Genomic DNA, 16,703 nt, shown 5'->3' with positions numbered 1-16,703 from the left:
TTCCTTTACCTGGAATGAATCCAGATTGGTCAGGATGGACAATTTTGAGATAAGAGAGTTTAGAGTGCGTTTAAATTTAATGACTAGCTTACCCTGCATAGTCCGGTGCTGCTTGGGAGTGAGTACTTGCCATCTTTTGTGTTTGTAATACAACTATTGACAAACTTATTTAGGAGAGCTTGAAGAAAATGTGTTTTCTTAGGTCTCTCCAAATATTTAGTTTAAATTGTACTGCTTATTTTTTTATAATGTACTGTCGAAATAAACTCCTAGCTGTACTCAAAGTCACTATTGTGTGAATAGACGGTCAAAAAATTATCAGCCACTGAAACTGAAGACAGAAAAATTGCTAATTTTGCCCTGTTAAAGATTTGAAAGGGTGTCAGTCATTAAATCATTTAAAATCCTTTCATCTTCTTGAGAACAGCCTTTATTCTGCCTTTCCACGCTAGCACAGTAATCTTCTAACATTCCGTTTTTGTTGAGATATACATGTGTATACATACTGTTAAGTCAACAGTGCACTCTGTTATTATAGCACTTTAGATTTTTATTAGATTCAAAGCAAATGTATTAGATGACCAACATAATGTATTGTCATTGGCACATTCCTTTCTCTCATTTGCTTTTTTACACAAACAACACACTCAACTTTTTGCTGATGTTTGTGCAAATGTGAGCGGTGCCGAGGAGTAGCAGTGATATTAGTATTGCCACATAATCTTTATTGTGAAATCTCAGTAATGGTATAAAAGCTGCTAAAAGGAACCTGAAAACAGCTAACAATTTTGTACAACTTAGGCCTCTTGCACACTACATGCGATTTCGATTTGCTATTTTGACGTGATTTTACATGAGATTCCGATTCACAATTTTCAATCGGTACTGCATGTTGTGTTTTCTTCTGCGTTTTTCTTTTGATAGCATCCAGGGAAAATCGGAATTGCAAATTGGAATCGCAGTGTGCAGGGGGCCTCAAAAGTATTCATTAGTAAAGACAACATTTGGCAAAGACATCTGATGGCTAAGCACATGGCAACTGGCAGGCCTGTCAGCTACTCTTCCGCACCGGGGCAGGTGCTTGTAGCGCTCGGTACCAGCGCTGGACTGCAGTTAATAGGCTCAGGTATGACCTATGAGCAGTATGCAGGTGGAATTAAAATGAGACTGTGCAGGTTGTGATACCTTGGATCTTATACCAAACTTCCTACACATTTCATGAACTCTATTGCATGCACTAGGCCTTTTAACTCAACTCTGCTGCAGTGATCTTAGGGTGTATTCATTATGTAAAATGTACATGCACAAACAGCGCACAAAAATTTCACTGTGTGTAACACAAACCATGTTTGCACGTTATGTAGTTTACATAACACTTATTACACACACAATACATGAATTACTTGTGTGACGTGCATTATGCAAATAGCATTGCACACATTATACAAACAATGTAGGGGTTTCTCCCGGTAGCCTCCTGTTGAATCTGTAACACAGTAACACTCAGCCTCGAACTGTCAACCGATGGATCAAGATTCCTGCATGTGACAATCTTTGTGTGAATGGATGCCCCAAGTCTAACCTAGATGAAGTGTTCCAGTGATTTAGAGACATGGGCCTCAATACACTAAGGGCAGTTTGGTAAAATAATTTTGGTTGGTAAAATACTGCATTCGGTATTTTACACATTTTTTCAAATACCAATTCACTAAGATTTCCCGCATACGGTAGAAGTACAGTAATTTACTGAAAAACATGCTTCAATTCACTAAGTCTCAGCAGCTGTGGAGTAGGTCAGTCAGGTATCTGTGAGTCTTCTCACAAGTGGTGTGCATGAGTCGGGGTTGTTCTGTCCAGTACATCCCCGGCAACCATTTAGATGTCCTGCAGCCACCAGAGGGAGCTCTTCTGTATGCCAGTATATAAAGGGCAGGCCTGGATTTACATCACAGCAGCCTATAGGCACAGATGTCTGGCACCCTAGACTTTGCCCTCCATTAACCTACAAACCCCCACCAAACTGCACCGCAAGTGTGCTCGCTCTCTCAGCTGTCACTTCTGCCTTACTTCCTTTGCCTCTCATAGGTAGCTAAAGGTGTCCCTTAGCATTGGGTAGCGAGAGGTACCCTAAATATTAAGTTGCCCCTGACTGAAGGGAGATCTCGTCAGTGGAATGCCTAGAGCTGGGTAAGTAACTTCTCATTTACAATCTGCTCAGGACTTGGCATAGGGAAGGAGGGATGGAGGCAGAGCAGGATCATACATCAGGCAGCCTAGGCAGATGCTTGGCACCTAATGGTGTCAAGGGGCCCACCTGATTTCTCTTCACTTCACCTTACCAAAAGAAACACAAGTGGGCCAAAATCTACTACCTTGCCTAGGGCCCCATTACATCTTAATCCACCTCTGGAGGGAGGCACTTGAGAAGCACAGTGATCCGCCTTTCTATCATCAGGCGCCTGTAGGAACGTGCCTACAGTGCCTTATGGTAAATCCGACCCAGATAAAGGGATACAGAAAAGCCTTTTAAAATGTCTTCTCCTGCTCTGCCGTTCTGAAGTCCCACCCTCAAGAGTTTTGAACCAAATGGGGTGAGAAGCAGGGCTGTGTGACTCTCCCTATTGGCTGTCTGCTACATCTGTCAGTGTTACCGCATGGAGAGTGTGGGTTACCGGCTGGTCAGAGCTGGAGTTAAATACCAAACACTTTTGCTTGATTTACCGAATGCTTTAATCTTTGTGAATCACAATGTATTGACATTTCTTGAGGTATTTACTGTATAAAATGGTAATTTACCTCACTAGTTGGTAATTTTACCTTTTGGCATTTGGCAAGGTCATCTGTAAAATCAGCTGTTTTCTGTAGGTCATTGTCAAAAGTTTACATACAGTTAGGCTGAATTATTTTAAGCTCACTTTATAACCCCTCCACAAACTACAGATTAAGGCATCTAGTTTATGCAGAGCAAAATCATTTCTTTCATTGCTGGTTCACACTTGCAGTGTGATTGTGATATTGCCGCAAGACATTTTGTGTTCTTGCTTCAAGAGAACGAGAATCACATAATGATTTAAAGCAAAATGCTTCATGCAGCATGTTTGTGATTTATGCAAATCCCAAATGCTATGGTGAAAATGATCCTATAGGGATACATTAGTCAAGCGATCAGCATAATGCTGAAAAGCTCCCCAGAAGAGCCCCAGTGTGAACAAACCCTTACAACAATGATCACATACAAATTATTGTTGTTATTATTTTTTACAATATCAGTGTTTCAGTGGGTCTCAAATACATACATACATTTGCTACGGTAGCATTACCTTTAAATTGTTTAACTTAAAGAGGAACTTCAGTGAAAATAGTGTAATAAAAAAGTGCTTTATTGTTACAATAACTATGTATAAATGATTTAGACAGTGTTTGCCCATTGTAAAAATCTTTTAAATCCCTGATTTACATTCTGACATTGATTACATGGTGACATTTTTACTGCTGGCAGGTGATGTAGCTGCTGCATGCTTTTTTGGCAGTTGGAAACAGTTGTAAACAGCTATTTCCCACAATGCAACAAGGTTCACAGACAGGAATCTGCCAGGAGTACCACGGTCCTCAGAGTTTCTTGTGGGAGGGGTTTCACCACAATATCAGTCATACAGCGCCCCCTGATGGTCTGTTTGTGAAAAGGAATAGATCTCTTATTTAAAATGGGGTATCAGCTACGGATTGGGATAAAGATCATTTCTTGGACGGAGTTTCTCTTTAAGCCAAATATTTTGGGTAGCATTCCACAAACTTAATAAGTTGCTGGAATAATTTGCCCTCTTTCTTGTAAAATGCACTCATCTTGGTTCTTCCTGCATGCAGTTAACCAACAACATGATGCTCTCAATGCACATTACTCTTCCTATGAAGTATATGATATCTTTTAAAAACATGTTAGACAAGAGGATGGTTACAGTGCTGTAATTAAAGGGGGAATGCAAATCGGGAATGTAGACAGTTCCCTGTTGGTGCGATCTGGCAATCCTCCTCAGGCAGCTCTCAGTATCAACTAGAGAAAGTAAAAACATGCAAAAGAGAGAGCGCTCTGAGTGACAAATAAATAGGAGCATCCACCCTGCCAAAGACAGGTCTCACCTGTTCAGAAATGGCTGCTCGTAGGACACAGCCTCTGATAGCGTTTGTCCCTTTAGGGGCCAGGGACCAGGCTCACGATCCAGCTCCAGGCAGAGAATCCGGAGGGCCACCAGGGAGTCACGTTCTCAGTTTGGACACTTCCAGGGAGGCTGTAGGCAGGCCAAACATTAAATCCTGGCGCACGCTCACCTTGCTGGACCAAACAAGAGTGAGCGGCGTCTATGCGATGTCAGTAGCGTACTGAGTAGCTAGCAGATATAACCGCTGTGACTTGCCGCAAATAAAATAGAGTGGGGAGGTAGTAAGGTATAAAAAGGGGCTTATTTATTGGTAAACACAACGCGTATCTCAGAGAAAACGTTCGTCAGGTAATTAAAGGGGGAGCATTCTATACAGCTGTGTATGTGTGTTTATGTGTGTGGAGAGGGGGGAGACCTTTTTCAAGCTGTATCAAGCAGTGTTACACTATACTATACATACTGTGTGTTTAAATAGTCACCTCCTACACCAGACACCAATCACAGGCGAGGTCCACCAGCCAATCAGAAACCTCAAATGGTCAAACGGACCACATGGAGAACTGCAGTCTCTTGTATACAAATAGAGAAATCCCATAATACCAAATAGAGCACTCCCCCCAAATAAAAATATAAAAATATATGCGCATCTGCGCAGCTGCTTACCAACAGCCCCAAGTGAGAAAGACCAGCGTGAGAGCTAAGCTGTATTCATTTCCTCCATCCGCTTATTTGTATATTTTTACATCTTTAATGATCGGTTTCCACTCAGGTCCGCTCGATGGGGGGAGTGCTCTATTTGGTATTATGGGATGTCTCTATTTCTAAGTACCATCGAGACTTGTCTGATTATACAAACGGTTACGTTTATGTGTGGCAGAAAGAGGGCTTTAGCATCAAAAAAAGAGGACGCTTTTCTGCTTCCCAAACGTGGCAAGTGGCCCCGTCAACCTACTGGTGGCAACACATCCTCATCAGATTTTTTACCCTCGTCGAGGGATTTCTCCCCAGCCCAAACAGGAGACCAAAGAGACGAGGAGGAAGAAGGTACCAACAAAAAAAAGCAAAAGCAGATCCGACAAGGCCATGACAGGCAAAATGAATCTAAGACAGAGAACGCAACGGAACAACAATTAGTGGTCAATTTATCCAAGTATACTCTAACTGAAGATGAGAAACGAGTATTGAACCATGGGTTAGGCTTTTGTCCCACTTTTGGCCCTGATTTTTTTTAAGATTGATCTTGACTTATGTCGTTTTTTTAGCAACATCAAGTTGAAACAATACTTTGCCTCTATGCCCCCATGGCCGGTTGTTAAGGAGGTTAGAGAGGAACAAGAACTTTCTTTGAGGCCTTTAGGGCTATGCAATAAAAGTGTATTCAATCCACTAAGCCATCCAATAATTGAAACCTTTATTTCCAGAGTTAATACGGAATTACATAATTTAGAGCTTGAATATGGCAAGAGGAACTTTCATATTACACCTAATCTGACTGATGGAGAACATACAGCAATTAAGACTTTACAGGAGAATAAGTCAATTACAGTGAGACCAGCAGATAAAAGAGGAGCTGTTGTGGTGTTGGACACCGATTATTACAAGAAGGAAATCTTACAGCAACTCGCACAAGCAGAGGTCTATAAGAAAGTAGATGTGGACCCTCTCTTTAGGATTCTGCGACTGAATAAATCTTTGATTGATGAGGCTGTAGAAAGAGAAATTATTGACGAGGACTGTGCTAGATTCTTGATAAAAGATAGTCCAAGGAAACCTATAATGTACACTTACCTAAAATTCACAAAAGTCTTACTGCTCCCCCCGGAAGACCTATAGTTTCAGGTGTAGATTCGGTATTTGTTCCAGTAGCCCAGTTCTTAGATAGATTGCTACAGCCGATGGTTCAATCGATAGACTTGTATCTTAGGGATATTAATATGTTTCTTGACAAATTAAATAACTTAACAGCAATTTCAAATGATTCTTTGCTTGTGACATTAGATGTTGAAAGCCTCTACACCTCCATCCCACATGATGGAGGTGTAGAGGCTGTAGAATGGTATCTTATGACTAGATCTGATCTATCTACTTCTCAGAGAACTTTTGTAGTCTCATTATTGCGTATTATACTTCAGGAGAATTACTTTTTGTTTGAAGGCCAGTTTTATGTACAGTGTAGGGGGACAGCTATGGGGTCGAATGTGGCCCCGTCCTACGCAAATCTGTTCATGGGCCAGTATGAGGAGGCCTTTGTATATAACAATGAGTCCTTCCGCCGGCATGCGAAATGCTGGTGGAGGTATATAGATAACGTTTTTTGCGTGTGGGCGGGGCCACATTCGACTCTTCTAGATTTCATTGGAGAATTGAAAGTATTGTGCCCCTCTATCATTTTGACTGCGCATGTGGAGACCGATGAGGTTTCATTTCTCGACACTTTGGTATACAGGTCGGGTGATGGATTTCTCACGGACCTGTATACCAAACCCACTGACAGAAACTCCCTACTGGAATATGGGAGTTTCCATCCAACGCACATTAGGGACAACATCCCCTGTGGGCAAATAGCCAGATTAGAGAGGTTAGTGGCAGATCCTCAGAGGCGGGCTGTAAAGATAGAACAAATGCAGAATAAGTTTAAAAGGAGGGGTTATCCGGAAACAATATGTACTAAGAAAAAGAAAAGTGGTAATAGGAAGTTGAGTGGTCCTAGAATTCCTCTAGTGACCACTTATAATAGTTGGAGTGATCAAATTGGAAAGGTTGTTAAAAGACACTGGAGATTGTTACAGGAAGCCTTTTCTCATATTGAGGAATTTAGGCATCCCCCTCTGTTTTCTTTCAGGCGCCCACTATCAATCAGAGATAAGGTTGTACATACATTTGAGCAGCCGGATACGAGAAGTCCGAGAAATCGCACCTTTCCGTGTCTTCGGTGCCACATGTGCAGTTTAGTGTCGATGAGGACTGAAGTTTTATATAAAAGGGCATCACAATTGCGAATCGACTTTTGTCGTTAACTTGTTAAAATGTCCTTGTGGACTGGGATATGTAGGAAAAATGACCCAGCCCCTCAAGGACAGAATTTCATCGCATAAAAGTGCGATTAGGGGGGTGTTGAGGAGCAGGCAGTCTCCAATCACTTCAAACAATATGGCTACTGTGTTTCCCAATTGAGGGTACATGTAATTGACCATGTACCCTGGCATCCTAGGAGAGGCGATCGTCAGAAATTATTACTTATTAGAGAAGCAGGATGGATCCGGAAGTTGGGGACTATGGGGAGAGGAGGCCTCAATAAGGAATATGACTTATTACCATGTATATAATGGGGACAGAGTCTTTTGTAGTGTCTTTTGTGGGGGGGAGGGGGTTAATAGGATAATATTGTATTTATATGCATAATTATATTTATATAGGTGTATCTTTTTTTCTTTTAGATGTATCAATCACATTGGTGAAGTATCTACCAGCCAAGAAGAGTTAGAGATGTACAGGGCCGCCATCAGAAATTTTGGGGCCCCTCACAAATCATCAGTCCGCCCCCCCCCCCCCCCCCCAAACTGAGAAATGTGCGTAGCCATTACATGTTGGCAGAGCTAGTTGGAGGCTTGCTGTCCACAAATTAATCACGAATAACCACGGTGGATACTCGTGATTCAAGTTAGCTCTAATTGCCACAGCTGAGCGGCTAGATGCGGCGGGGTTAATTACCCAGAACGCCGTTCTCCACCCAGCGTTTCAACGAGGTGCAAGTGTCCGAATGGATGCGTTGCAAGCCTCGATATCGAGCACTTCCTCCTTCAAGCCGGAAGGAGGAAGTGCTCCATCATTTTTTTAGAACCTCCCAGTTTTATTTTCTGTTTAAAAAAGCTAAAAAAGTAGGTTTAATGCTATTGTCTCATATGGTAATGATTCAGCTTTTCCCATAGTCTCGCAGTTAGCAATCATGAGGCCCCCAACAAACCATGAGGCCCCCAACAAGACAAATTCAGCAATCATGAGGCCCCCAACAAGACAAATTCAGCAATCATGAAGCCCCCAACAAGACAAATTCAGCAATCATGAGGCCCCCAACAAGACAAATTCAGCAATCGTGAGACCCCCAACAAGACAAATTCAGCAATCATGAGGCCCCCAACAAGACAAATTCAGCAATCTTGAGGCTCCCAACAAATCATGAGGCCCCCAACAAGTAAAAATTCAATCATTAGGCCCCCAACAAGACAAATTCAGCAGTCATGAGGCACATAAATAGACAGCATTTCACATAAATAGGCAGAATGCCCCCTTATTATGGTAGACACCTCTCACCTGGATTCTGACAGGGACCCCCAGGTTAGGTAGTGAGTGACATGGAGCCCTTTAGGCAGTGAGTGACAGGGAGCCCTTTTAGGTAGTGAGTGAGTGACAGGGAGCCCCTTTAGGTAGTGAGTGAGTGACAGGGAGGCCCTTTAGGTAGTGAGTGAGTGACAGGGAGGCCCTTTAAGTAGTGAGTGAGTGACAGGGAGGCCCTTTAGCTAGTGAGTGAGTGACAGGGAGGCCCTTTAAGTAGTGAGTGAGTGACAGGGAGGCCCTTTAGCTAGTGAGTGAGTGACAGGGAGGCCCTTTAGGGAGTGAGTGACAGGGAGGCCCTTTTAATAGTGAGTGAGTGACAGGGAGGCCCTTTAGGTAGTGAGTGAGTGACAGGGAGGCCCTTTAGGTAGTGAGAGAGTGACAGGGAGGCCCTTTAAGTAGTGAGTGAGTGACAGGGAGGCCCTTTAAGTAGTGAGTGAGTGACAGGGAGGCCCTTTAGGTAGTGAGTGAGTGACAGGGAGGCCCTTTAGGGAGTGAGTGACAGGGAGGCCCTTTAAGTAGTGAGTGAGTGACAGGGAGGCCCTTTAGGTAGTGAGTGAGTGACAGGGAGGCCCTTTAGGTAGTGAGTGAGTGACAGGGAGGCCCTTTAGGGAGTGAGTGACAGGGAGGCCCTTTAAGTAGTGAGTGAGTGACAGGGAGGCCCTTTAGGTAGTGAGTGAGTGACAGGGAGGCCCTTTAAGTAGTGAGTGAGTGACAGGGAGGCCCTTTAAGTAGTGAGTGAGTGACAGTGAGGCCCTTTTAATAGTGAGTGACAGGGAGGCCCTTTAGGTAGTGAGTGAGTGACAGGGAGGCCCTTTAGCTAGTGAGTGAGTGACAGGGAGCCGCCCCCCCCCCCCCAGCCGCCGCCGCCGCCGTCGTCGCCGCTGCCTCCCCTACCTTACCAGTGAGTGCTGCCCAGCGTCAGACCTCAAGATCAGCGGCGACCCGACCAGAGCGGGCGCTGGACGCACCCGCTCTATATGCGGAAGTGACATCACTTCCGCATATCAGTGCGGGCGCTGGGTCCTAGCGCCCACACTATTGTCGCCGCCTGATCGGGGTCTGACTAGGCGGAGGCGGCAGCGGCGGCGGCGGCTAGAGGGATGGAGGGAGGGAGCAGCGGTCAGGGGGGGTTGAGCGGCGGCCGGGCGGCACCCGCCAGGGCCGCGGCGAGGATGGGGCCCCCCTGCAGGGCCGGGGCCCGTAACGGGAGTCACGGATGTCCCCCCCCTGATGGCGGGCCTGGAGATGTATCTCCGTTACCCCTAGATTTTTTGCTAACAGCTCTGGGCGAGATCCGTGTGGTGAGTTACTACGGATGCCACTCTATTAGTTTTGTTTAATCTTTCTATTGTTCATAAGCGCTGCAGGCTGGCTGGTTAGCCAGATGCAGACGCTATGGGTTGCTACGGTGGGAGCGTCCTGTTGACGCCCTCTAGTGACACTTGGTCACGGGTTTGGACGCCCTGTGGACGTTATTTACTATAGTAAGCAGCGATGGCTGTATGTTGCCATGGAAGGAGCGTCTTGTTTACGCCCCCTGGTGATGCTGGGCCATGCGGACGGACGCTTTAGTGACGTCAGCGGATGGAGGAAATGAATACAGCTTAGCTCTCTCTCTGGTCTTTCTCGCTTGGGGCTGTTGGTAAGCAGCTGCGCATATATTTGTATATTTTTACATCTTTAATGAGCGGTTTCCACTTATGTCCACTTGATGGGGGGAGTGCTCTATTTGGTATTAGGGGATGTCTCTATTTGTATACAAGAGACTGCAGTTCTCCATGTGGTCCGTTTGACCATTTGAAGTTTCTGATTGGCTGGTGGACCTCGCTTGTGATTGGTGTCTGGTGTAGGAGGTGACTATTTAAACACACAGTATGTATAGTATAGTGTAACACTGCTTGATACAGCTTGAAAAAGGTCTGCGGACCGAAACAGCGCCGCTGTCGCTGCAAAGCCTGTTATGCAACCTTTTTATTAATAAAAGAGCTTGAATATATCTTTGGATGGTGCTGACTTGACTGGAGACAAGACGTTGGAGTGTCGGAGGGTGCAGAGGCACTACAGGTCACAGCACATCAGTTTTTCCCTCCGTGGGTGCTTGCTACACACTGTTTTTGTGGAGAGGGGGGAGCTGGCTTCAACCCCCACAGGTCCCACTCCAGTGTTCCTTCTGTCCCATAGCCATCATCTGTCCCTCAAATATGAATTATTTGTAGTGGAGCACAGGCTATTAACCTGCAACAGCTCCATTCTCCTCTTCAGTGCCATCTGCAACCACCCTCTGATTCTGAACACAATGCTGTATGACTCACAATGCTCCTGTGTGTCATGCGCCCACACCTCTTACTGAGGAGGGAAATGCGTGGTCTTGCTTGTTTTGTGAGGGAGTAGAAAATATAACTATACAGGAGGCTGCCTGTAACTGTATACTGCTGGCTGCCCTTGTTATTGGAGGGGAGATAAGCTGACCACACTTGTTATGGGGGGGGGGGGGGGGTAGAGATGGCTCGAACCTCCGATTTTAGGTTTGCGAAATTCCGTTCACGCGAACTGCAGTAGACTTCAATGGGAAGGCAAACTTTGTAAACTAGAAACACTTATGCTGGCCACAAAAGTGATGGAAAAGATGTTTCAAGGGGTCTAACATCTGAGTTTTTGCATGGATGAGTGGGATAGATGCCCAAAGTCCCGGGGAAAAATCTGGATTTGATGCAAAGCAGCACTTTAAAGGGGAACTGAAGAGAGAGGTATATGGAGGCTGTCATGTTTATTTCCTTTTAGACAATACCAGTTGCCTGGCAGCCCTGCTGATCCTCTGCCTCTAATACTATTAGCCATAGCCCCTGAACAAGCATGCAGCAGATCAGGTGTTTCAGTGGTTCAGACTTATAAGTCTGATCTGACAAGACTAGCTGCATGCTTGTTTCTGGTTTTAATCAGATACTACTGCAGAGAAATAGACCAGCAGGGCTGCCGGGCAACTGGTATTGATTAAAAGGAAATAAACATGACAGCCTCCATATACCTCTCTCTTCAGTTCCCCTTTAAGGGCAGAAATCACATTGAATGCTAAATTGCAGACCTAAAGTGCTTTAAACATCTTGCATGTGTATACATCAATCAGGGAGTGCAATTAGAGTACTGCTTCACACTGACACACCAAACTCACTGTGTACCGCACTGCAAACAGCTGTTTGTGTTGTGACGGCCGTGCTGGACTGGTGCACACCATGGCTAGATTTCTTTTCCTCAGTGATATCAGGTAATGTCTGACTGCCGTATCTACTTTCGATGGTTCTTTCTCTACTATTGTTAAAGCTTACATCTATTTTTTTAAAATTACATTTTCTGCTGGCTGTTCAGTACCTGTAACGAGAATCTGTTATGGAGGGCAAGTCTGCCATTGTGAGTGACCTCGGGTAATGGCCAGGGAATCAGGATTCGATTCTGGTCCGGAGTGGGAGCCTGAGAACCGGCTACCACCACCACACATCCAAATAAGGACCCATTTGCTGTATAAGTAATGTACCTGCCCTGACTGTGCTTTGCAGACCAGGCATCTGTGGTTAGATGGACCCTAGACCCAGCACAAAATGAACCAAATCGAAAGTATTTGCCAAGAATGTGTTATGGCTTCAGCCTATGACAGCGGATCACCGCCGACATTCTGGAGGGGACAGCCGTGTCACATGGCTGTCCCCAGTACAGTGCTGCCTTAGATCTCAGCACTGTACTGCCCTAATAGATGGTGCTTTCGCCGTCTAACAGACTCCGAGCAGCGATCACCGCACGGAGACTGAAGGCGGGGCGGAGCTCCGACCCCCGAGCAGGAGATGCGCGCACAGCATGCACACGATCTCCTGCTAGCCCCATAGAAGACCGTTCACACCAATAGGTGTGGAGCAGTCCTGGGGCTGCCGCACTGCTCACGCCAATTGGCATGGAGCAGTCAGCTTGTACCCTGGTCTTTGGACATATGTACTAAAGAGAATCAGGTAAAAATCCCCTATTAATAAAAATTACTGACTGGTGCAAAAATAGATACTGCAGTTGAAAGCATGACAGGGGAGGCCAATTCTTATCTTAGAAGATCAAAAAATTTGTATACAACACATCATGCAAAATGTTTAAAAGTCAGTCAAAGCAGAGAGAAATACATAGCAGGGAATAAAGGAGCAACTACAGAAGTTTCCAGCTTGTTTTTGCCAAGGCAGTTAAATCAGCTAATGTGCATCTCATGCCCCAGGTAAGTCCTTTGATTCCTTGCCCACCCGGACTGGACTAATAGGAGCCAGATTTAAATCCTTTGATCAAATCTGCATGGACCTGCTTCAGGAAATTTGAGCACTGTACAGGATCCAGGAGAGTCATTCTTGGAGCTTCAGTCACACATCAAGATATGCTAATTCCAAATGTTTATCCAGGAAAATAGGAAATCAATACTTTTTATTATTACATCACAATCCTAGTGGAGCAAGGGACAGTGCAGGAGATTCCTACAGCAGAGAGATTTTAAAGCATGTACTTTCCAGTGTTCTTATGTCAGCAGAATGGCATCCAGTGATCAACCTCTAAAATGCAAACAAACATATAAAGTGGGAAAAGTACACAATGGAAGGCGTTCAATCATTAATATCATTGGAACAACCAACAACGTTATGCTTTCAATTAACCAGAAAGATGCACATCTACTCCAGTCCATCCTCAATTTCAAAGATATCTCAAGTTATACTTCACATACATCTGCTTCCAGTTTGTGGCACTACCATTTTGGCATTCCACATCTCTGAGGACATTTACTAAAGTATTACAGCCTCTGCTGTTCTTGCTGGGGATGGCGGGTGTATGAATCTTACTTTATGTGTATGAATTATTACTTTAATGATATTCTCCTGCTAGCACAATCCAATCTACCTTTTTAGTTACTTTTTTAAGAAATTTCACAATAGTCCCTGTATAATTAGATCTAGGAGTTTTATACATTATTTAGACCTGCAGGTGCAGGACTTGCCTACAGGCTGTGTGTCAATACTAGCGTTGTGTGAAAAAAAGTAGGATATGCATCACCAGGTTATCCATTTTAACTGAGGTCCTTTTCATGAATTTTACACTATAGGTTTGCACAAGGATGGAGACAGAAATACATTCACAGTAATCCTGAGAAATCTAAGGTAAAGGAAACAATTCAGTCACAAAACCATCCATACAGAGTTAGTAAGGGGAGTTTTGTGTAAGTGTTTTAAATCACCACTCCGTTTCCTAAACCTGTTTAAGCACTCAGTAAAATAACTTATTTTTGCTGTTTATGTACAGATCCCTCATTAGCTGACATCAAATGAATTGCTTTTAAAGTACATGGTCAGAACAGAAGCCAAAACACTACCTACTTCCTGCACTGCACACAGTTATTGCAATAGACTGCAGTGTTCTTACTTATTCCTTGCAGTATAAATTGCACAATGATGGAATAAAGCAGAAGCCGCAAATCCTGAAACCTGAAGTAAACCTGAGACATTAAAAACTAGAAGCTTTACACTGACCTAGGGCTTCCTCCAGCCCCCTGTGTTCCATTAGCATCCTCCATGTTGGTCTGGTTTGCTCCGTTGTACCGCTGTTGAGTCCGCAATCCAGATGGGTTTGCGGGCCACTGCGCATGCAGGATCCTGGGTGTGCACCCCCCTCCAATCCCCTCCCATTGCCCACAAGTGCAGTTACAGTCAGTGTATGGCACATGCACAGAAGGCGCAATTGGGGGAGCGCACGGATGGGACTACGAATGCCCAGTAGTCACTGATAAGCTCAGATAGGGACTTTACCAGGGCAAACAGTGGTGCAACAGAGGGGGCCAAAAGGATGGCGAGGGAGCTAACGGATCACAGGAGAAAGCCCCAAATAATTATAAAAAATGTTAGGTTTTTTTAAATCCTCAGATACACTTTAAGATGTGTACACTCACACACTACAAGTCACGGGGGGACACCTGCACACATGCTAGATTCTTGGCCGAGACTGTCCCAAACAGGTGCCTTGTCTGAGTTCAGTCTAGCATGCCTACAAGAAAGGCTTTACTCTCTCAACTCATTTGCCATTGGTCATGTGATCAAAATTAGGCTTTTAAAGCAAACCTGAACTGAAAATAAACTTATAAGATAGTTAATTGTATGTGTAGTACGAATGTTAAATAGAACACTAGTAATAGAAAAGTTTAATATTTTTCTTTTCAGCGGGAGCCCAATAGTGCAATATGTTGAAAACAAAAGTGATTGTAAAAAATAAAATACTACTCACAAAGGTGGCAGGGGGGCAACCGACCACAGGAAGCTGGTGGAGACAATGAATCCGACTCCACTCGGCGTGGTCACTGCGGACCTGGAAGTGGTTGCTCTCCTTGGAAAAGAAAGGGGACAGGCTACCATACTCCATGGTGTAAACAACGTGTGTCCTGTCTCCACCCTGCAGACTGGGAAAGTGTGGGGGTGTGGGATGCACAATAAGGTTAAAGAGGCGACCTGGTATTATATAAATTTGTTTAAAAACGCTTTGCACAGGCAACGCGTTTCATAAGTTTGAGCCCGCTTCCTCAGGCCAATAACAGTGCCAAACTAATTGAAAAGTTCAGCATAGGGAGCCTCTAGAGGCTGAACTTTTCAATTAGTTTGGCACTGTTATTGGCCTGAGGAAGCAGGCTCAGACCCGTGAAACGCGTTGCCTGTGCTACTAATAAAATCTTTTGTCATTACAAGGATTTTTCGTTACTGAGGTAAGCTACCTCAATTTCTTTTCGTTTTTAAACTGTTTTTAAACGATTTTATATAATACCAGGGCACCTCTTTAACCTTATTGTCCTCAACCAGATAAAAGTGTTTTGCCATTTTTTTTTACTTTACTTTCCATGAGGCTAAAATTTCTGTTTGATGGCCTCATCTGCAAAGATAACAGCACTATTTTTTTATTTATTTTTTTAACAATTGATGTACAGAAAAACAAAAAGGAGCAGTGTTATTACTCTGATTACCATTCTATTAGATTGTATATTAAAATGTTTGTCTGGAAATTGGCCTTAAAGAGACACTGAAGCGAAAAAAAACTATGATATTATGATTTGTATGTGTAGTACAGCTAAGAAATAAAACATTAAGATCAGATACATCAGTCTAATTGTTTCCAGTACAGGAAGAGTTAAGAAACTCCAGTTGTTATCTCTATACAAAAAAGCCATTATCTCTACGACTTTCAAAGTCGTGGAGAGGGCTGTTTTCTGACTTTTGTTATCTCAACTGTTAGTTAACTATTTACTTTTCCTCTGGCAGAGGAGAGGTCATTAGTTCACAGACTGCTCTGAAAGAATAATTTTGAATGCTGAGTGTTGTGTAATCTGCACATATTAGAGAATGATGCAATGTTAGAAAAAACACTATATACCTGAAAATAAAAATATGAGAATATTTTCTTTGCTGCTAATCTTCTAGTAATTATTCATAGTACAATTCATTATATCATATATTTTTTTTCGCTTCAGTGTCTCTTTAAATACTGTGATATTCCCATTGATGCAGTAGAGCATCTACACTGAATGCTATGGTAAAGGGGTTGTCAACAAGCATTTCCCTCCTCACAGAGTTTAGCAGGGTAACGTGTTGATTAATGGGGGCACTATAGCAAAAAAATTTAAATATGTGCAAACCTATGCAAATAAGAAGTAGGTTTTTTCCAGAGTGAAATGAGCCATAAATTACTTATCTCCTATTTTGCTGTCACTTACAGTAGGTAGTAGAAATCTGACAGAAGTGACAGGTTTAGGACTAGGTCATCTCTTCATAGGGGATTTTCAGGGATTTATTTATTTTCAAAGGCACTCAGTAAATGGCAGTTGCTCTGTCCAACTGCCAAAAACTGTGTAGCAAGCAGGGAAGCTGGCCAGCATAACGGTTTTAAATCCTTTTTAGGGAATATCTTTATAAAGAATAAAAGCCTTGCTGAGAGTCCCCTATGAAAAGATGGACTAGTCCAAAACCTGTCACTTATGTCAGATTTATACTACCTACTGTGACAGCAACATAGGAGAAAAGTGACTTATAGCTCATTTTACTCTGGAAAAAACATCTTTTCCACGGACTGTTGAGCTGTGTGTGTGCTCAGCAAGCAGTTACCAGGCAGCAGTGAGCAGATACCAGGCAGCAACAAGCAGTTACCAGGCAGCAGCAAGCAGTT

The sequence above is a fragment of the Hyperolius riggenbachi genome, chromosome 8 (assembly GCF_040937935.1).
Source record: "Hyperolius riggenbachi isolate aHypRig1 chromosome 8, aHypRig1.pri, whole genome shotgun sequence".
Taxonomy (NCBI): Eukaryota; Metazoa; Chordata; class Amphibia; order Anura; family Hyperoliidae; genus Hyperolius; species Hyperolius riggenbachi.
The sequence above is the reverse complement of the archived record's forward strand: the minus strand, read 5'-3'. Positions refer to the sequence as shown.